General features: G+C 43.3%; 1 pseudogene across 1 annotated transcript; it reads left to right on the top strand.

Annotated features, from left to right (window-relative positions):
• Positions 1 to 5,745: 5,745 nt before the first annotated feature.
• On the top strand, positions 5,746 to 7,106 carry LOC306647798 (cysteine and histidine-rich domain-containing protein 1-like; annotated as a pseudogene). The gene has a single exon. The product of its transcript is annotated as a cysteine and histidine-rich domain-containing protein 1-like (transcript).
• Positions 7,107 to 23,130: the final 16,024 nt, after the last annotated feature.

Genomic DNA, 23,130 nt, shown 5'->3' with positions numbered 1-23,130 from the left:
TTCTGAACTCCTTTTCTGTCATTTCTTCTGCCATGCTGTCATTGGGTTTTATTGATGTAACATCTAGATTTGTTTGCAGCATTTTCTTTCCTTGTTTTCGCATATTGTTCAGGTATCAGTGGACTGCTGAGATATTGCAGATTTCCTCTATTGACTTACAATGTCCCTGAAGATTTTCTATATATATCCCCCTTAGCCTTCAGTAGGCTGAAGTCTTGGAGGAAGTTGATAATGCGGTGCTCCACAAGGAAGCTGCCTCTCTAGGAGTGGTGGCCTTCAGGTGGGGTATAATCCTGCTAGTGGGGCAGAGGTGCCTCCACTTGTTGACCAATGGTCATCCAAAGGGGACCTAGGCTGCGGGCTGAGGCAAGGCCTGTTTGGGCCTGAGTCTCTGGTTTTACCGTCCTTGTGGGGAAACCTCACCCGGCAGGGAAGACTCACCCGGTGGGGAGGTCTCGCTGGTCAGTTCCCTCCTAGAGGTTCCCCTCAATTACAGCTACCGCCTTGGCTGGGCTGCCTTCCTCTGCAACATTCCCAGGGGCCCGGCCCTACCTCCTGGGCCTGGGAGCCTCACCCTTCGCAGATGAATCTCCTTAGGCTGCCCCTCCTCAGAGAATCTGCCCGCAGGCCTGGAACCTTCGCTCCGACCCTAAGCCTGTCTCTGTGCGGCTCTTCCACCAAGAAGCCTCCTAGATCCTGGGACCCTGCTCTGCACCTAATCGCCTGGCTATGCTGGCCCCCTCCTCTGAGCAGCCACCTGGGGCCCCGTACAATCGCTCTGAGTCCCAGAGACCCGCCACACGCCTCTTCCTCCAGACAGCCGCCCAGTATTCCGGTTGCAGTCACTAGGAGTCCAAGAAACTCACTGCGTGCCTCCACCTCCCACCAACCACCCGTAGCCCTGGGCAATCAATCACTCCGAGTTGAAGTGACCTGCCCCGTGTCCTCCTCCTTCTCCAGATAACCCCCCGGGTGTTCAGGAGTGGTCGCTCTGAGTGGCTCTGAATCCACGTGACCTGCTGCACGGGTCCTCTGGGCCAACCGCCCGGAGCTCTGGTGTGGCCACTCAAGACCAAGCGACCCACCACGCTTCTCCTCCAGGCAGCCCCCCCTGTGTTCAGGCGCTGTCACTTTAAGTCCAAACAACTCACCACTCGCCTTCTCCTCTGAGCAGCCGCCTGGAGCGCTAATGCAGTCACTGCGATCCAAACGACCCGCCGCGCTCCTCCTCCTCCTCCTCCTACTCCTCCCCGGGCAGGCCCCCGGTGTCAGAAGCAGTCGTTCTGAGTCCAAACAGCTCGCCAGCGCAGCCTCCCCTCCGGCAACCGCCCGTAGCTCTGGTGCAGTCACTCCGAATCCAAGTGGCCGCGCTCCTCTTCTTCCTCGTTCTCGTCCTCAGGGCAGGCCCCGTGTTCAGAAGCAGTCGTTCTGAGTCCAAACAGCTCGCCGCGCGGCCTCCCCTCCGGCAACCGCCCGTAGCTCTGGTGCGTCACTCCTGAATCCAAGCGGCCACGTTCCTCCTCCTCCTCCTCAGGGCAGGCCCCGGTGTTCTGAGTCCACACAGCTCTCCTCGCCACTCCTCCCCTGGGCAGCCGCTGAGATCCCCAATTGGTTGCTCCGAGTCCCAGCGCTGTGCTGAGCGGCCTCCTTTACGCCGCTCCCAGTTGTCCGAGTTCACTGCTCCAGCGGGGGGAGGGACGTCTCGCCAGCAGCTCTACTTCACAAAGTTCCCTGCGTTCCGAGACCACCGTCCCACCCGGGACGCCTTCCCAACGGGTGAGAGTCACCCGGCTGCTTTGAGTTGGTCCCAAATGTCTCAATATCTCCTCTTTTGAATCCTGAGTCCTGGAGCAACATGAAATGCAGCCACCCTCTAGGCCACCATCTTGAAAACCCCTATGTGGATGTCTTTTTCTATGAGATGAGTCTCTTGCAGGCAGCGTATTGTTGGGTCTTTCTTTTTAATCCAATCTGCCAGTCTATGTCTTTTTATTGATGAGTTTAGGCCTTTAACTTTTAGGGTTATTATTGAGATATGATTTGTATTTCCAGTCATTTGGGTTTATTTTTGGTTTTTAATTTGACTTGGTTTCTCCTTTGAATGGTTTTTCCTTTAAGGTAGTTCCTCCCTTTGCTGACCTCCATTGTTGTTTTTCATTTCCTCCTCATGGAATATTTTGCTGAGAACGTTCTGTAGCTCAGGCTTTCTATTTGTAAATTCTTTTAACTTTTTTTTATCATGGAAGGGTTTTATTTCATCTTCAATCTGAAGTCTAGTTTTTCTGGGTATAGAATTCTTGGTTGGCAACCATGTTCTTTCAGAGCTTGAAATACATTGTTCCAGGCCCTTCTAGCTTTTAGGGTCTGGGCTGAGAAATCTGCTGATATCTGTATTGGTTTTCCCCTATATGTAATCTGATGCTTTTCTCTCACAGCCTTCAAAATCCTATCTTTATTTTGTATGTTGGGCATTTTCATTATAATGTGCTTGGTGTGAATCTTTTGTGATTTTGTGCATTTGGTGTTCTGTAAGCCTCTTGTAGTTGACTTTCTATTTCATTCTTTAGTTTGGGAAATTTTTTGATATTATTTCAGTGAATAGGTTGTTCATTCCTTTGGTTTGTATCTCTGTGCCTTCCTCAATCCCAATAACTCTAAAATTTGATCTTTTCATGATGTCCCATAGTTGTTGGAGGTTTTGTTCATGATTTCTTACCATCTTCTTTGTTTGGTCAACTTTATTTTCAAGATTAGATATTTTGTCTTCATTGTCTGAGGTTGTCTTCCAAATGATCTAGTAAGTTGGTGATGCTTTCCATTTAGTTTTTTAGTTTGGTTTATTGTTTCCTTCATTTCAAGGATTTCTGTTTGTTTTTGAGAATCTCTATCTCTTTGTTGAAATGATCTTTTGCTTCCTGCAGTTGCTCTTTCAACTGCTTATTGGAGTGATCATTCATTGCCTGCATTTGTTCTTATCTCATCCTTTGCTTCACAAATCATTTTAATTATGTATATTCTGAACTCCTTTTCTGATATTTCTTCTATCATGCTGTCATTGGATTCTATTAATGTAGAATCTAGGTTTGTTTGGAACATTTTCTTCCCTTGTTTTTTCATGTTATTCACGTATCTTTCCCTCTAACAGTGCAGATCTGGGGTATTGTAGTTTCCCCCCATAGGCTTATAGTGGCCCTACAGATTTCCAAAACCTTCTCTTTAAGGGGCAGATCAATATTAGCAATGGCCAGTACAGACAATATGCAGCCCTAAACCAAATAGCCCCTATGAAGATGTTAACAATATTGTCATGATAAACAGAGAGGATGAATTCAATTATTACTTAGAGTAACAAATAGATTTTAAATAAGGTCTACAGTTTCTAATGGATGAAAAAGAGAAAGGGGAGGGGTGTAGGTTGTAACTGTTAATGGGATAAGAAAAGAGTATATAGAAGTTCTCCATAGGAAGAGTGAAAGTGAAATCAAAAGAAGTTGGTTGTTAGCATGAGAAAAGGGAGAAAGAGACTGAGGAAACAGGTAAACAAAAGGAAAATAGAACAAGAAAAGTAAAGAAATAAAAACTTAAAAAATTTCAAAAAGGAGAAAAAAAGAAAAAAAAAAAAAACTACACTATAACAGTCATAGTATTCTAACCTCCCAGTCTTCAGTAGTCTGATGCATGAGAGGCACCTGACAATGAGCTTCAAGTCTCCAGCAGGTGTCTCAGGATGGGATTTGCCCCACCTATACGGCATTCAGGATAATCCAAGATGGCCGCTCTGGCTTCCAAATGTGTTGGCAATGGGAAGCTGCAGCTCCAGGTGTGGGCGTGGTTGGCTGGGGGTCCTGGAGGCAAGGCATAGTCAGTCATTCTGGGGGTTGGAGGCAGGAAGTAGGCAGTTGGGCTGATGGGTCCTGGAGACACGGCTCAGTCAGTCTGGCCAGGGGTCCTACAGGTTCTGGCTGTTGTCTCAAAATGGGGGCAGCCAAGTGTAACCAAACCTACGAGTACTGTGAAGTGAACTTCCAGGAAACAGCAGGCAGCTGGTGATCTGTTGGCAGTCTGTGGTTGGTCTGCAGGCTACTGGGGGATGATGGGCAGGTGGATCTTGGGCAGTGGGTGATGAGTAGGTGAAAGTCAGGTGATGGGCAGGCAAGAGGCAGGCAAACGGGCAAATGGCAGATGATAGGCGGCAGTCGGTGAGCAATCTGCACTCAAAAAGTGGTCAATATGCTGGCAGACTGAGTGATTGCAGTGGACTAATGGGGTAAACAGTAGGGGACTTATAAGTAGCAAACACTGCCTCACAGAGAAACTGATTTCCTCTGCTAGAAACCCAAGTTACAGAGTGACAAGGAATGCAGCCTCCCTCTAGTCCACCATCTTGGATCTCCCTATTTTGTATTTTATTTAGAGATAGGGTCTCATTGAGTTGCTTTGTGCCTTGTCTAATTTTTTGTTTTTGGTACTGAAGATTAAACCCAGGGGTGCTTAACCACTGAGCCACATCCCCAGTCCTTCATTTCATTTCTTTCTTTTTTTAAATTTAGATTCATTGTACACAAATGGGTTATAACTTTTGTTTCTCTGGTTGTACACAAAGTAGAGTCACACCATTTGTGTAACTATACATGTTCATAGGGTAATGTTTGTCTCATTCTATTATCTTTCCTCCCCCTCCACAATTTCCCCACTCCTCATTTTCCTCTGTACAATCCATCCTTCTTCTTGCCTCCCTGCCCCCATTATGTATAATCATCCACTTATCAGAGAAATCATTCAGCCTTGTTTTTTTGGGATTGGCTTATCTCACTTAGCATGATATTACCCAACTCCATCCATTTACCAGCAAATGCCATAATTTTATTCTTCTTTATGCATAATATTCCATTGTGTATATATACCACAGTTTCTTTATGCATTGATCAATTGAAGGGCACCTTGTTTGGTTCCACAACCTAGCTATTGTGAATTGAGCTGCTATGAACATTGATGTGACTGCATCACATAGCATATGCTGATTTTAAGTCCTTTGGGTATAAACTGAGGAGTGGAATAGTTGGGTCAAATGGTGGTTCCATTCCAAATTTTCTGAGGAATCTCCATACTGCTTTCCAGAGTGGCTGTACCAATTTGCAACCCCACCAGCAATGTATGAGTGTACCTTTTCCCCACATCCTCACCAATACCTACTGTTGCTTATATTCTTGATAATAGACATTATAATTGGGGTGAGATAAAGTCTTAGGGTAGTTTTGATTTGCATTTCTGTTATTACTAGAGATGTTGAACATTTTTTCATGTATCTGTTGATTGCTTGCAGACCATCTTCTGTGAAGTGTCTGTTCATTTCCTTAGCCCATTTATTGAGAGGGTTATTTGTAATCTTGGTGTAAAGTTTTTTGAGTTCTTTATAAATTCTGGACACTATCGAATGATGCATGTATAGCAGAAGACATCAGGGAGGAGATAAAAAAATTCTTAGAGGTAAATGAGAACAATAATACAACATATCAAAATCTCTGGGATGCTATGACAGCAGTACTAAGAGAAAAATTCATTGCATAGAGTGCACTCAAGAAAAGAAGAAAAGGCAACAACTAAATGACCTAACATTACAGTTCAAAGCCCTAGAAAAAGAACAGAACAATGCCAAATATAATAGAAGACAGGAAATAATTAAAATCAGAGCTGAAATCAATGAAATTGAAAGAAAAGAAACAATTCAAGAAGTTGACAAGAGCAGAGTGGGTCGCGCCGTGTTGCCGTTCCGGGTGTCTGGGCCTTGCCCGTAAAGGTGGGAAGAGACAATGGCCCTGCTGTGCTACAATCGGGGCTGCGGCCAGCGCTTCGACCCCGAGAACAATTCGATGATGCTTGCATATCACCCAGGTGTTCCAGTCTTTCATGATGCTTTAAAGGGTTGGTCTTGCTGTAAGAGAAGAACAACTGATTTTTCTGATTTCTTAAGCATTGTGGGCTGTACAAAAGGTAGACATAATAGTGGGAAGCCACCTGAACCAGTCAAGCCTGAAGTCAAGACTACTGAAAAGAAAGAACTATCTGAATTGAAACCCAAATTTCAAGAGCACATAATTCAAGTCCCTAAACCAGTAGAAGCGATAAAAAGACCAAGCCCAGATGAACCAATGACAAATTTGGAATTAAAAAATCTGCCTCCCTAAAACAAGCACTTGATAAACTTAAACTATCATCTGGAAATGAAGAAGAAAAGAAGGAAGATGACAGTGATGAAATTAAGATTGGGACATCATGTAAAAATGGAGGGTGTACAAAGACATATCAGGGTCCACAGAGTCTAGAAGAAGTCTGTGTATATCATTCTGGAGTACCTTTTCCATGAGGGGATGAAATATTGGAGCTGTTGTAGAAGGAAAACCTCTGATTTTAATACATTCTTAGCCCAAGAAGGCTGTACAACAGGGAAACATGTGTGGACTAAAAAGGATGCTGGGAAAAAAGTTGTTCCATGTAGACATGACTGGCATCAGACTGGGGGTGAAGTCACCATTTCAGCATATGCTAAAAATTCACTTCCAGAACTTAGTCGAGTAGAAGCTAATAGTACATTGTTGAATGTGCACATCGTATTTGAAGGAGAGAAGGAATTTCATCAAAATGTGAAATTATGGGTGTGATTGATGTAAAACGAAGCTATGTAACTATGACTGCAACAAAGATTGGGATCACCATGAGAGAAAAGCTGAACCTATGCAGTGGGCAAGCCTTGAACTACCTACAACCAAAAAGCAGGAAAAACAAAAAGAACATAAAGAAGATGTTACAGATTGAGGTGGAAGGGGAGGGCTGTTGCCTATTTCAGAATTCTGAATGTGTGGTGAAGTGATGGCTTGCTGCTGTAACTTTTTGTTATTGAATCAGGCATTTCAGGGTCACATTAGATTTTTGTTTTTAAAAGCCAAAGTCAATTTATCTTTTTGTGTTCCGTAAGATTGATTATTCATATTTACTCATTGGTAGAACCATACTTGTGTCCCTTACTTGAAGAAGCTGGAAAACAGCTTGTAAGTGTAATTGCAGTATTTCTTAGTGTATTATTATTATGTTAAACAAATAAATAATAAGGGACAAAAAAAAAAGAAGTTGACAAAACAAAAAGTTGGTTCTTTGAAAAAGTAAACAAAATAGATAAAACCTTAGCCACACTAACAAAGAGGAGAGAGAAAACTCAAAATTAATAAAATTCATGATGAAAAAGGAAATATCATGACAGACACCACTGAAATACATAACATAACAAGAAGCTACATTGAAAACCTATACTCCAACAAAATAGAAAATATCAATGACATTGACAAATTTCTAGAGACATGCGATCCTCCCACACTGAACCAGGAGGACATACACAATTTAAACAGATCAATTTCAAGCAGTGAAATAGAAGAAGCCATCAAAAGCCTACCAACCAAAAAAATCCCAGGACCAGACGGATTCTCAGCCAAGTTTTATAAGATCTTCAAGGAAGAACTCATTCCAATACTTCTTAAAGTATTCCAGGAAATAGAAAGGAGGGAACCCTTCCAAACTCATTCTATGAAACTAGTATCACTCCGATACCAAAACCAGACAAAGACACATTGAGGAAAGAAAACTTTGAGCTAATGAACATAGATGCGAAAATTCTTAACAAAATTTTGGCAACTCACATACAAAAGCACATTAAGAAGGTAGTGCATCGTGATCAAAGGAATGCAAGGTTGGTTCAACATCTGGAAATCAATAAATTCATCACATCAACAGGCTTAAAGTTAAGAATCTTTCATCTCATCTCTCCATCTCTCTATCTCTCTCCAGGGTCTTACTGAGTTACTGAGGCTGACTGTGAGCTTGGGATCCTCCTGACTCAGCTTTCCAAGCCTTTGGGATTATAGGTGTGCACCCCTGTGCCAACTTTTTTCTTTTCTATTTTTAAATAAATAAGGTTAAGTATATTTTTATATGTTCAATGGACATTTGCATTTTTTCCATTTTGTAATAAGGGGTTCTTTACTACTGAGCCACATCCCCAACATTTTTACTTTAAATTTTGAGACAGGGTCTCACTGAGTTGCTTACAGACTCGATAAATTGCTGAGGCTGGCTTTGAACCTGAATTCTCCTGCCTCAGCCTGGAATTGCAGGCGTGGGCTACTGTACCTTGCTCCCATTTGCATTTGTTTATGGTCTTTCTGTTTATATATCTTGCCCACTTTTAATAGGTTCTTGGCCCTTTTCTCCTTTATTTTTAGAAGCTTTTTATATGAGGGGACTATCAACACTGTGATATAGTCTGTAAATATTTTCTGATTTTTGTCTCTTGTAGTCTTTAGTTTGTGTGTGGTGGGTTTATCTTTTGAATGTGCAAAAGTTTCACCTTTGTCCAATCATTTAACGAAGTTCTCTTGCTGCTTATCCTCTTACTGGAAAATGTACCAGCTCCTGGTTCATAATGGAATTTACCAGTGTCTTATTTGTGAATTGTATTTTTTTCATGAGATCTTGAGTGCATTTGGGATTTAATCTGACATGCCATGTCAGGAATGATTCAAACCCCCTCCACCACGGTTGTCTAGTTGCTCCAACACGATTAAATAAGCAAATAAAAATTTCCCTAAGGGCTGGGATGTAACTCAGTGGCACAGCATTGCCTAGCGTGTGCCAGACCCCCGGTTCCATCCCTCTCACCAGGCAAAAACAAACACACTCCACAAACAACAACAAAACAAAATAATTTACCTTGAGTCCTTTCATAAATTAAAAACTATTTTATTTCCACAAGAAGTTGTTTTGGGTCCTGGGTTTTCTAAGCCCTCCATGACCATTTTATTCATTCACTAATAATACATCATTTGTGTTTTTACTATCTGGTACAATCACTGGTCACGGTGGGGCACTGGCTTGGTTTCCTCTATATTTGCCCATTGTTCTTTCAAATGAACTTTATAATCAAGTTGTCTAGTTCTAGGGGGGAGAAACTCTCTTTTATTGGGCTGGCAATACTTTTTGTAAACTAACTCGTCAGTTAACATCTTTAAAAATGTTGGCAGACTGCTGAGCGCTGTGGCGCACACCTGTAATCCTAGCGACGTGGGAGGCTGAGGCAGGAGGATCAGAAGTTCCGGGCCAGTCTCAGCAATTAGAGAGAGACTGCCTCAAAAAAGAAAAAAGGCTGGCGATGTAGCTCAATGGTAGCCACTACTGGATTCAACTCCCAGCACCTATCAGCCCTCCGCCCCCGCAAAAGAAAAGGTCGGTGGGCACTTTTGCTTCTAGCCTTGGAATCCAGGCGCCATCTGGCGGTCATTGAGCAAAACAGCAATTTTCTAGATTTAAAATAGAAAATCTAGCGACTCAAAGCAATTATTATCGTGTACACATTTTGTCTACTGGGTATTCAAGAGGGGCTTATGTGGATGGTTCTGCATTGAAGACTTTGGCCAAGGCTCCAGTCATCAGAGGGCTTGAATGGACCTGGAGGACCTCCGCCCCCCTGCTGATTGTTGGCAGGAGGCCTCAGGGTTCTGTACCATACAGCTCTCTCCATAGCACACACAGGGCTGTCTGACTTCCCCCCACGGCCAGTGAACCAAAATGGAGCAAGAGGAGGAAGCTGCAATGCTAGATAATTTTAGACTCACAAAAGCTGCAGACAGAACAGAGAAGTCCTGTATATCCCTCTAACAGTAGCATACAGATCTGAACCTGGAAATGAACACTGGTACCATATGGTTAATAAACTACCAACCTTATTTTAAACTTAGTTTTAACTGATGTATCCTTTTTCTATTCCAGGATCTTATCCAGGACCCCATGTTACTTTTAGTTCTCAAGTCTCCTCTAGACTGTAACAGTTCCTTTATTTTCCTCTATGACCTTGACACTAGAATGGTATTGTGTGGGGGTCTCTCAGCCATGTCCCTCGTGGATGAGAAAAGGGTTGACTGCTGGAGGATGATGTTGGCTATAAATCAATCAATTACCATAAACGTATCTAATCAATAAACATACAAGAGCCAATATTCTTTTTTAAATGAGAAGGGATCTGACAGGTCTGGCCATACCAGCTTGGCCTCAAACAACATGGAGTAGCCCAACTCTTTTTATTTATAGTGCAGGTAAAGGGGCCCAGAATTGAGGTGATGGTGTAGCCCATCTGGTAGGGTGCTTGCCTCGCATGCAGAAAGACTGGGGTTCAAATCCCCTGCACCGCAGCATGGCGGAAAAATTTAAAAAAAGGGGGGGGGGGCGGAATGAGTGGGGCTTATTCTGTGATGGACAGGATGGGTGGAGTTAGTTCGCCTGAGAAAATGCCTCCTCTGTCTCAGAACCAGAAGAGAGAACCCCTCCCACACAGTGCCACATGCTTCCAGGCAATCTGGGACAGACCTCGGGTAGCCAGTTCCTAGAAGCCAGACCTCTGGATCCCACCGCTCAAACTCAGTCTGATTCTTCTAGATAAGGATGACCCCCCCCCCCCCCGCCACAGTATTGATCAGGCATTTCATAGAATGTCCCTCAGTTTGGACTTGTCAACACATCTGGTTATCCCGTTGACCTTGGTCGCTTGGTTAAGGGGCTATCTCCTGCACCTTTCCACTGTAAAGTTACTTCCTCCCCCTTTGTAACAAATATGTATCTTGGGAGAGAGCCCTTGAAATATTGTTGCTCCTGAAACTTTTGCATGCTAGTTTTAGCATCAGTTAGTGAAGTTTTCTGCCACAGTTACTACTGTGCATTTGCCTGAGGCTAATTTTTCTAATTCTTTTTTCTTCATTTAGAAATCTACGAAAGGAAGGGCTGTCCTTTCTCATGAATTTATTTGGATCCGTATGGAAGAGTAGATATTTATTTCATCGTATGCTTCCACCTGCCCGATCATCCTCTTGCTGAAATGCAAATTGGATGCTGTCCGTTTTCTGCGTATAGCTCCTGAGGTTTCATATCATGAGGAGTAAAATCCGCATTCTCTTGAGGGGACTGGAGTCCCACGGTGATCCCTGGGCCCTCCCTCGTTAACTCGGACCCCACCCTAGCTTCTCCTCCTGCTCACTCATTTCTGCACCGTCTGGAGCTCTCCTCCCCTGGGAGACGCCAGCTCCCCTCGGCCTCTGCTCAGCGGGCACCTTCTCGGTGAAGGTGTTGCCCACCACCCTTCTGAACCTGAGCCCCACCTCAATGCTGATTTTCCTCCACAGCCTTCACCACCATCTGACGCTGACTTGTTCTTTCTGTCGCAGGTCTCCCAGCAGAATGTGTAAGATGCACGGGGCGGAGGATTTCGCCCTTTTTGTTCTCGCGGAATCCCTAGCACTAGGTCCGTGTTTGATGCACAGTAAGCACCAAGACACATTTTGAAATAATGCAAGAGGGGGTCTTCTCTAGCTCTTCCCACTCAGTTACCTCCTTCCTCCTTTAATTATGCTATAAGCATATGAATGCATTTAGGAAACATTCAAATATTCAAGGAAACACAGGAGTCCCTCTAGACATGAGTAATGGATATATAACACTTCTTTGTCAACTAAGGAGTCAATGTGTGGGTGTGGTGTGGTGTGTGTGTGTGTGTGTGTGTGGTGCTAAATAACCTCACAGCAAAAGCCAGAAAGATGGAGGGTGCTGGCTGAGTGACTCTTACTGTTCCTGACCTCATCACTGATTTTTCTTTTGGAGAAAAGCCTAGTTTCTGGGAAACACATGAGAAGTAGCAGAGCTCTCTGGTCAGCTGGGTGTGTTTTGGGGAAACTGAGCTGCCCTGAACAGCTATGGAGGCCAGCAGGAGTGTGAAGTGAGGGATTTACTAAGCAAGGGCCTGCTTTGTGCCAGATCGTTGCTAGTCACTGAACATGGTACACCTTTTCATCCTTAAAACGACACTGTGAAACAGGTGCCATTTACCACATTTCGAAGAAAATAACTTGAACAGCCAGCATTAAAGTTCTGTCTGAAGTCTCAGTCACTGTGCTCAGGACTTAATGCTCATCTCCTCACTTAATTCTCACTGCTATGAATGAGGTGGGTCCTGATCTCACCAACCCTAACAGTAGGAATATACAGTGTCAGTTTTTATATGAATGTATTTCATGAAATGATTACCACAAACTAATTAGCACCCCCATCACCTCACAGTTACCTTTTTTGTGGCATGTGGATCTCCCTTAGCAAATTTCAACTGCAGAAGACATTATTATTAACTATACTCACCAGGTTGCTCATTAGATTGCATAGCTGATTGATCTTTTTAAAATATTTATTTTAAAAACGTTTTCAGCGCAGGGGATTGAACCCAGGGCCTTACACATGCCGGGAAACACTCTACCACTGAGCTACATCCCTGGCCACAGCTAATTTATCTTAAAATTGCAAACAGGGCTAACATCTCTTCATTTCCCCTTGTCCTTAGTAGCCATCCTTCTATCCTATGAATCTGTGTGAACTCAATGTTATTAAAAATATTGCTACATTTATTAACTCAACAAATATTTGACTAATAGTAAAGATATGAGGCATACCTACTCTAGGTGATATGATTTGGATGTGGTTTGACCTCCCAAGGTTCATGGACTCAAAGCTTGGTCCCCAGTGTGACAATGTTGAGGTGGTAGGAGCTTTAAGGGGTGGGGCCTAGTTGGAGGTAGTTAGATCATGGGGTCAGGGCCTTTGGAAGAGATTAGTGTAGGTCTCACAGGACCTGGTGAACTCCTGTGAGAGTAGATTTTAAAAAAGAGCAAGCCTAAGTCCTGGATCACTCTGGCTTCTTTCTCATCCTGTGGTCTGTCCCTCTCATGTATGCTCTGCTATGATGCTATCTGTCATGTTGTGATGCAGCTGAGGGGGCCTCACCAGAAACCAAACATATGGGACTGATTTATCTTGGACTTTCAGCCTCCAAAAACCAAGCTAATAAATGTGTGTGTGTGTGTGGTGTGTGTGTGTGTGTGTGGGCACGCATGTCACACATGCCAGGGATCAAACCCAGGGCCTTATGCATGCTAGGCAAGCACTGTACCACCGAGCTATAATCCCAACCCTAAACCAACTTTTAATAAATCCCTGCCTTGGGTATTTTTTAATAGCAACAGAAAATCAGACTTACATACTAGGAAAGATATTATGTTAAAAATATGAAGTCCAAAGATCAAAAGCCACAATTTCTGCCCAAAGACAAGGTTCAGCATACTTGAAAGAGAGTCATGCAAACAATTGTAATCCACCCACTGGAGGGAAATGCTGGATTCAGCAAGTTCCAGAAAGAATCCAGAGTTGCATTAGATTGCATTTCTCAAAGGAATGCATGCTGGAGAAAACAAATCAAGATTTGTCTAAAATCATTTGATTGAAACAGAAAGTGTTACAGTGAAAGAAAAACCCAAATCACTCTCTTAACCTACAGGACCACACAGACTTGATAGCCTTTGAATTTAAGAAAAAGCTTTGTAAACTGCTGCAGAGTCATTTCTTTGTCCTCTGATATGCTTTTATAAATCATCTCTAGTTTCCAACCCCATTGCTTTTCACTTATGGAATTTGGTTAAAGCTGTTTCAAGTCTTAAGAAGATTTCAAGTATAAATATCTTTAACAGGAAAGAAAAACTCACACATTTCATTAACACTGGAAGCATTCTTATCTTTTTTCTCTCTGGGTGTCAGAAGCTTGAGAACAGTAACTATGGTGTAATTCAAAATACATTTGTTTTGAGATTTTCTTTGGCCTTCAAATTCAGCTAACATCTCACCAATTGGAAGTTTTCATTCCTAAAGGGAAAGGACAAATTCTGACTTTTTTTTTTTTCTGCCTTTCAACCAGGTGAGAGACTAGAGTAACCAAAGCACAGAAACTTGACAATATGATTTCCTTTAAGAAATCCAAGGATTTATATATTTCTGGAGGAGGTAAGACTGGACTGTAAGTGAAGGTAACTTTGAAGAGTCCCTTATGTTGCCTAAAAAGTTGAAGTTTCATCTTTTTCTTTTTATATTGGTGATTGAACCCAGGGGTGAATAACCACTGAGCCACATCCCCAACTTTTTAATATTTTTAGAGGCAGGGTCTTGCCAAGTTGCTCAGGGCCTCGCTAAGATGCTGAGGCTGGCTTTGAACTGGTGATCCTCCTGCCTCAGCCTCCTGAGCTGCTGGGATTACAGGCGTGCATCACCATGTCCAGCTAGCATTTCATCTTGATTGACTGGTAGGCAACTATTAAACGATTTTTGGCAAGAATCTGAAATAGCATGTTTTATCCATTTATAAAGCTTCTCTTGATGGCAGCCCAGGGGGCTGGAACTGAGAGGAGTCAGTATACATAATGAAGTAACTGTCCCTACTCCAAACCTCCCCCCCATGCTCTGCACTGCGGTGCCTGATGTCTTATGGCTTTGTTGGGCCCTGGCGAGAGGGCGTGCTAGAAGACTGCAGAGTTAGGGTAATCGGCTCATCCCAGTTGGCCCAGAACTTTCCTGCTTTTAGCACTGACAGGTCCACATCTGGGAGCTGCTTCCAGGTTTGCGGGTCCCCTCAGGCAGAAGCTTTGCTTCTTCCTGTCTGCCTGTGGTCCTGAGTGTTACCCCAGCAACGCCTCTGTGTTCTGGTGACAGCCACTGAAACCACTTTGTAGTTTTCCAACCTGCAAAAGCAGCTGCTTTGGGAACACAGCAGCCATCTGCGAGGGCACCTTCCCCACCTTGTTCTCCAGTTCTGAGAAATGACTGCTTCCTGCAGCTGCTGTATCTAAAGTCTGTGAGAGCAGTGGTTTCTCAAAGTGTGTCCACCCAACACCAGGAAAAGCAGCACGGGAGAACTTGTTAACAACACAAATGTCAGAGACTCTGGGAAGGGGGCTCAGCAGTCTGCATTTTAACAAGCCCTCTGGGTGATGGTCCTGAAGTTTGAGAACCATTGCTTGGTGTTCTCTTGTGGCCTTTCCAATGATCTAGATAATTTTTTTTTTTTTTTGTACTGGGGATTGAACTCATGGCCCCTTACCACTGAGCCGCATGCCCAGTCCTTTTTATTTTTTATTTTGAGACAGTGTCTCAATAAGTTGCTGAGAGCCATATTAAGTTGCCAAGGCTGGCCTCAAACTTGTGATCCACCTACCTCAGCTTCCTGAGCCACTGAGATTACATGCATGTGTCATGGCGTCCTGATATTAAGTTCTACATAGTAAATTCTCTGTTAAAACATCTGGTGTGTTCTGTCTCTGATTGGAATACGACTGATCCAGAACGTACTGCAAAAACACAAGTCAGAGAGGAAGAGCAGCGATGATAATTCATGCACTATGTATTCAATTATTAATGATTGTGATTATTTAATTTACTTATTAATCAATTGGAGTGGGGATGGCAAAGAGTGACCAGTTGGAACATATTTTAAAAGTCTTGATAACTTTTTGAAGACAGAGAGATTGGATGACCCCCAGGTTCCTGGCCTGAGTCCCAGATGGACTGTGGTTCTCGCTCACAAAAATACCAGCAGAGGAGGAGAGGAGAGAGGGAGAGAAGGAAGGAGGCACCTGGCATCAGAGATGATCAAACGTGCTTTAGGATTTGATAAGGTTTCAGGTGAGACACCCAGGTGCAGACATGGGAAGTTGGCTATAGGGTCTTGAGGTCAGGAGAGATGTGGGGAGAGAACCGGAGATTTGGGAATGACCAGCTGAAACGGTGGGTCCCCTCATAGTCAAGGAGACCGTGCAGCATGAGAAGCCTCGCTAACCAGATGATGTAAGCTTAGAAACCAGGAAAGAAGGAGAAGGGCCGGGTAGGGTGCTGGGAGAAGACCGCAGGTGCTAAGAAGTTGCAGCAAGTGAGATACAAGGTAGATCAAATGTAGCAGAAAAGCCAAGTCGTGTAGTATGAATTGTGTCTTTTATTTTCAGCACTCTGCTGCTCCTGCCGCTGGGGGTTTGCTGAGCCCGGAAGCTCTGACGGCAGCCCCGCTGAAGGTTAGTCAGTTCCTAGCGATGGTAAGCAATTAGCGGCAACTCTGCCTTTCAAAGTGTCCCCAGGCCATGCCCCACACCTGCTCTGTGTGGCTCAACTCCCCACCTGCCCTAATCACCCGGGGCTAGTGGTACCAAACAGGCGCAGCCCTCATGCCCAGAGCGCGCTGACATTCTTCAAACTGGCCATTTCTAACCTGCTGCACCTGTTCCTTCCCGGGGACATTTCAATAAAGGTTGTGGCCCACTGTTCCCTCTGCCGGTCTGGTGCTTCTGGGAGCACCCCTACTGCACGGGGCAACCCCCACCTCTTGAGAACAGTGAGTAACAGCTCTTTTGAATGGCAGGTATCTGCCCATCTGTTGGCATTACTCCAAATTTTCAGTTAATATGTTTTAACACAGGAACTGAAAGTCACTTGGCGATTAAGCACTAGTGATTTTGGTGGATTTTTATGGTTTTATACATCTTTCTGGCTTTCACAGCACAGAGGGTGAACTGGGCTGAGTTTGGGAGTGGACACAAGTCTCAGGTCACCAGGTCCATTATGCGGTTTGTCAAAGGAAACCCTGTTCTGCAGAAGGTTTAAGTCGAACAGCAAGAGGCTAGGTTGCCGAGGGATGTGCCCAAGAGGGTTAGGTGCTCAGTTGAGGACCGCAATGATGCCCTGGGAATTCAGGAGGACTGGACTTTGGACTCCAAGGGATTGAAATGCACCCCTCTGAAATTAAAACGACTTCCTGATGGCCGCTTCCATTCTTCCTAGTATGGGCCAGCCTAGCCCAGGGATCCCGGGTAGTGGAATTTGGTCAAGTGTCCTCCAGGCATAAGAAAATAGGTGAATAGGAAAAAGGAAAACATTTCATGCACTTTTGATCAAACTGAAGAGAAACAGTAGATTTCTTCTCCTGGGGCCACAGAAGTGGTTACAATTTACAGAAACAAAAGCCAGGTGACAGACCTATGCAGCATTTAGCTAGGCTGTGCTTAGCCAGAGAATATCAGTCTTAATTTCCTTGGCATTCTGTCTTCAGTTTGAGGAAGATTTTTTATTCTCCTTGTCAGGAAATTCAAGAACTGTTTCAATATTAAGCTTGTCAGGTTTAAAGATTTAATTAACGTAGCAAATAACTGTTCTGTTGTGATGGGTACCATTTTATAGTTGATGAATTCCTCAAACTCCAGAAAGACTGACAATTTATCCTATTTCTATTCTGTTTAGGGTTATTTTTATTTATTTATTTATTTATTTATTTATTTTATTTTTGCCTGTGCCACAGAATCACGCCTGCTGCCCAGGTAGGAATATCTTTTTCTCTTGATAAATGCAATCGTAATTTCTTCGGGATACACTTTTTTGTTCATTTTACTGGGGATTGAACCCCGAAGCTCTTCACCACTGAGCTCCATTCCCAGCCCTTTTTATTGTGAGGACGCGTCTAAGTTTCCCAGGCTGGCCTTGAATTTGAGATCCTCCTTGCCTCAGTCTCCCAAGTCGCTGGGATTGCGGGTGAGCACTGTCACCCTGGCTCCCATTAGTGTTTTTTGTCCAAGGCAGGAATGTCTTCTGGGGACTAGAGTTAGTTTTAGAAGCAGGGCTGCCCAGGTTTTGTGTGAATCCTGTTGCTGGGGTTTGAGGACTCATTTTTCTTTCTGTCTTCACTCAATTGAAGAGAACAGCCAAGGCATTTGAAGCAGTCCTTACCACTATTTAACAGCATGGTTTCTTCTTCCGTCATTACAACAACTTTCTTCAGTTTTTAAGCATCCTTTACCTATAGGCAGCTCCTTCGTTTCTTTCTTGACTTTCATTTAGCTGTTGAGAGACCTGGAAGTATTGCCCACAGTTGGGTTTTGCTGGCTGGGGGGGCCTGATGTTTAGACTCGCCTGGGCCACTGAACATCCCTAGACCGCCGTCTTCTGGAGTTTTAAAAATAAGTACAAATTGAATTTCTTTCTGCTGCCTTTTTTTTTTTTTTTTTCATACCAGGGATTGAACCACAGGTATTTCACCACTGAGCTACACCTCCAGCCACCATCACTTATTTATTATTTATTTTTAAATTTAAGACAGATACAAGGTTTTGCAAAGTCGTTGAGGCTGGCCCTTAACTTGCCATCCTCCCGTCTCAGCCTCCCCAGTCACTGGGATTACAGGCAGGCACTACTGTGCTGAGCGGGTGTTAGGATTGTTTTTTTTTTTTTTTTTTTGCTATTACAGCCCAAAGAATTCCATACTGATAGCAACTTATAAAATCTGCCCTGTGGGGAGCTGACTCTGGCCTGGGTTAAAGGTTGGAAGTGTTTGCTTGCTATAAACTTTAGCCTCATTCTTACACTCATCATGTTCTCCCTGTGATGTGGGACACTGGGAAATTTGACTGGGTGATGATTGAGACAAAATCGAGTCACTGGGGTATGACTATACAGGCAAACGGAAGGCACTGCTCCCAGAAGTCAGCCTGGCTCTCGAGAAGGAAAGAAAGGAGCGAGCTGTCTTGGCTTGCGGGGGCGCCTGGGGTTTAGGATGCTAATTGGATTTAGGTGCACTTGGGCCCAGAGGTAAGGATGGGTGGAATGAATGCACCTTGGTGCTCATGATGCACCTGGTGGTGAATGAGGCACATTTCGTGTTGGATAAACTGAGCTAAGGTGGGATCTTTCAGTGGTCTTAAGCTGTGAGTCAAGGCCCAGGAGGGCCATTTGCCCTTTCATAGTGGCCTCTGACTGTCCTGGCTCCTGGCCACGCGAATCCTGAATTTCCCTGATCAGAGCTGGAAGCCTTCTGTGTGGTGGCTTCCCTTTCTCTCCTTTCTGGCCTGCAGAGGAGGCCTTGTGCAGACAGCTCACTTCTAGTCCGCAGTTTACGCATCTTTATTTTTAAAATTTAAAAATTTTTCTGGGCACAGTGGCACACCCTTGTAATCCTAGGGACTCAGGAGGTTGATGGAGGAGCATCACAAATTTGAGGTCAGCCTGGTCAACTTGGACCCCCACCTTAAAAAAAAAAAAAAAAAATATATATATATATATAAAGGGCAGAGGATGCAGATCAGCAGTGGAGCACAGCAAAATTAAATAGTTATTTTTGCTAGGTGGGTGGTCTATGCCTGTAATCCCAGTGACTAGGGAGGCTGAGGCAGGAGGATCTCAAGTTCAAGGCCGCCCTAAGCAACTGAGCAAGACCTTGTCTCAAAATAAAAGCAAAAAGGTCTGGGAATGGAGCTCAGTGATAAAGCACCTCAGTACCACATAAAATAGACATTTCCACAGAGTGGTATTTACTTATTTATGTTTTTTGGTACTGGGAATTAAACCCAGGGGCACTTAACCACTGAGCCACATCCCCAGCCCTTATATTTTATTTAGAGACAGGGTCTCCTGAGTTGCTTAGGGCCTTGATAAATTGCTGAGGCTGGCTTTGAACTCGAGATCCTCCGCCCTCAGCCTCCTGAGCCACTGGTCCACAAATGTTCTTGATATGCCCCCTTTTAAGGGAAATTTTTTTTTTTTAATTTACTGTTTTGGAAAATATGAACAAATGAACATGTGTGTTCATTTCTCTCCTTATTGCACGAAAGCTGGTGGACGAGCCCAGGCCGATTGGCATCTTGCTCTACTCACTTTCCTCGGGTCTCAGAGGTCATGACACAATACGTCGCACACATGTGTCTCTGTGTGGCACTCTCCATGGATGTGGTAGGGTTGACCACCAGTACCCTGGTCACCACCATGTCGACAGTCCCCGCTGTGTTTGTATTTCACCTATGACCTCGGTAAGGAGGAACATCCACACAGTCCTATTTCTGTGTGTCTTTGGGACAGAAGCCTAGAAGTGGGATTGCTGGGTCAAAGGGCAAGTTCACCTTGACATTGCCAGATTCTCTCGAGAGATTTAAAAAAAAAATCAATATGCAGATTTCAATTGACACACAGTAATTGTACCTATTTATGGGGAAGAGGGTAGCACTTACTCTGCAGGGCTAGGGATGGAGTCCAGGGCCTCCCATGTGCCAGGCAAATGCTCTGCCCTGAGCTCCACCCAGCCTCTTCCTGGCATTTCAATTCCTGTGCACAGTGAGTTATGATCAGATCAGAATAACCAGCCGGTGAGCTCCTCCAACGTGTCCTTGGTCTCCAAGGAGGCTTTACCCTGTATTCCACCAGCACCATGAAAGAATGTTACCCCACAGTGTTGGCAAACATTAGGATATTTGCTAAACTAACAAGTGAGAAATGGGATCTTGGGGTGGTCTTAATTTTTTTTTTTTTTTTGGGGGGGGGTTACTAGGGATTGAACTTGAGGACACTTGACCACTGAGCCACATCCCCAGCCCTATTTGTATTTTATTTTTTAAATATTTTTTTCTTTAATTTAAAAAAATTTTTACAGACTGCATTTTGATTCATTGTACACAAATGGGGTACACCTTTTCATTTCTATGGTTGTACAAAATGTAGATTCACACCATTCATGTAATCATTCATATACATAGGGTAATATTGTCTGTCTCATTCTATTATCTTTCCTTCTCCACCCCTCCCACCCCATTTTCCTCTACACCATCCAGAGTTCCTTCATTCTTTTCTTCCCCACCCCCACTGCACCTCCTCCTTATGTATCATCATCAACTTATCAGAGTAACATCGGATTTCAGTTTCTTGGGCTTGGCCTATTTTACTTAGCATGATATTTTCCAACTTCATCCATTTACCAGCAAATGCTATAATTTTATTCTTTATAGGTGAGTAATATTCCTTTGTGTATATATACCATGATTTCTTTATCCATTCAACAATTGAAGGGCATCTAGGTTGGTTCCACAGTCTACCTATTGTGCATTGAGCTGCTATGAACATTGATGTGACTGTATCACTGTAGTATGCTGATTTTAAATCCTTTGGGTATAAACTGAGGAGTGGAATAGCTGGGTCAAATGGTGGTTCCATTCTAAGTTTCCTAAGGAATCTCCATACTGCTTTCCAGAGTGACTGTACCAATTTGCAACTCCACCAGCAATGTATGAGTGTACCTTTCCCCCCACATCCACACCAACACTTATTGCTTTGTGTTCTTGATAATAGCCATTTTAATTGGAGTTAGATGAAATCTTAGGGTGGTTTTAAATTTGCATTTCTCTAATTACTAGGGATGATAGCACTTTTTCATATATTGTTGATTACCTGTATATCTTCTTCATGTGAAGTGTCTGCATTTCCTTAGCCCATTTATGATTGGGTTCTTGTATTTTGATGTAAAGTTTTTTAAGTTCTTTATAAACTTTGGAGATGAATGCTCTGTCGAAGTGTGTGTGGAAAAGATTTTCTCCCACTTTGGTAGGCTCTCTTTTCACATTATTGATCATTTCCTTTGTTGAGAAAAAACTTTTAGTTTGAATCCAGCTCATTTATTGATTCTTGCTTTTATCTCTGTTCTCTGGGTCTTGTTTAAGGAATTCTGGTCCTAAGCCAACGTGATAGAGATTTGGGCCTACCTTTTTCTTCTATTTGGTGAAGGGTCTCAGGTCTAATTCCTAGATCCTTGATCCATTTGAGTTGAGTTTGTGCAGAGTGAGAGATAGGGGTTTAATTTCATTTAACTGCATATGGATTTCCAGTTTGCCAGCACCATTTGTTGAGGCTATCTTTTCTCCACTCTAGGTTTTTGGCACCTTTGTCTAGAATGAGGTTACTGTACTTATGTGGGTATGTCTCCGTGTCTCCTATCCTGTACCATTGGTCTACCTGTCTATTTGGTGCCAGTCCCCTGCCATTTTTGTTACCATTGCTCTATTAGAGTTAAGGTCTGGTGTTGCCGCCTGCAGCAACAATCTTGTGGTAATTTATTGGAGGTGGACTGGAACTGAACTACTTCTATTATCTTATCTGGGCTACTTCTTTGCTTGTTACTTGTTCGCTAGTTTATAGAGGAAGAAAGGCTTGCTTACTTTTAGTTTTAGAGGAAGAGAGGCTTTGAGAGGAAGAAAGACTTTGCTTAGAGGAAAAGAGACTTTGCTTAATTTTAGAGAATGCTACTCTTTCAGAGTGGCTATGCTTATTAAAGGTCTACTGCTTCTTAAGGTGGGTCACTTCTTGGAAGTGCACCATGTGGCATGCAGCCTACGTCTACAACCTGCAACCCCTGCCCAGGTGAAGAGAATGTCCTATATACCTAAGGCAGCCAATCATCTTAGGATTAGCACAATTGAAGCATGCCCCTCGGTACCAATCAAGAAAGAATGAGTAATATCTGTTGACCACTAGCACAAAGGAGACATTAACTAATCAGGCAAAAGTAGATCACGCCATATTAACACTAACTATGCGTCACCTCTTGGCTCAATGCCAGCCGCCATCCTAGGGCTACCCAAACATGTCTCTGCAGTCTGGTATTGTGATACCTCCTGCATCACTCTTCCTGCCCAGGATTGCTTTGGCTATTCTGGGTCTTTTGTTCTTCCAGATGAATTTCATGATTGCTTTCTCTATTTCTATGAGACATGTCATTGGGATTTTAATTGGAATTGTGTTAAATCCGTATAGTGCCTTTAGAAGTGTGGCCATTTTGATAATATTAATTCTGTCAATCCAAGAACATGGGAGATCTTTCCATCTTCTAAGGTCTTCTTCAATTTCTTTCTTTAATGTTCTGTAGTTTTCATTGTAGAGATCTTTCACCTCTTGTTAGACGATTCCCAAGTATTTTATTATTTTTTTTGAGTCTATCGTGAATGGAGTTGTTTTCCTCATTTCCCTTTCAGATGATTCATTGCTTATGAATAAAAATGCTTTAGATTTATGCATGCTGATTTTATATCCTGCTATTTGCTGAATTCATTTATGAGGTCTAGAAGTTTTCTGGTGGAATTTTTTTGGATCCTCCAAATATAGAATCATGTCATCAGCAAATAGTGACAGTTTGAGTTCTTCTTTCCCTATTCATATCCCTTTAATTTCTTTAGTCTGTCTAATTGCTCTGACTAGTATTTCAAGGATGGTGTAAGTAGAAGTGGTGAAAGAGGGCATCCCTTCTTGTTCCAGTTTTTAAAGGGAATACTTTCAGTTTTTCTCCATTAAGAATGATGTTGGCTGTGGGCTTAGCATAAAATAGCCTTTACAATGTTGAGGTATGTTCTACTATCTCTATTTTTTCTAGTGTTTTGAGCA

The sequence above is a fragment of the Sciurus vulgaris genome (assembly GCF_902686455.1).
Source record: "Sciurus vulgaris genome assembly, chromosome: 17".
NCBI classification, from domain to species: Eukaryota; Metazoa; Chordata; class Mammalia; order Rodentia; family Sciuridae; genus Sciurus; species Sciurus vulgaris.
Note: the sequence above shows the minus strand (reverse complement) of the source record. Positions and strands in the feature narration are given on the sequence as shown.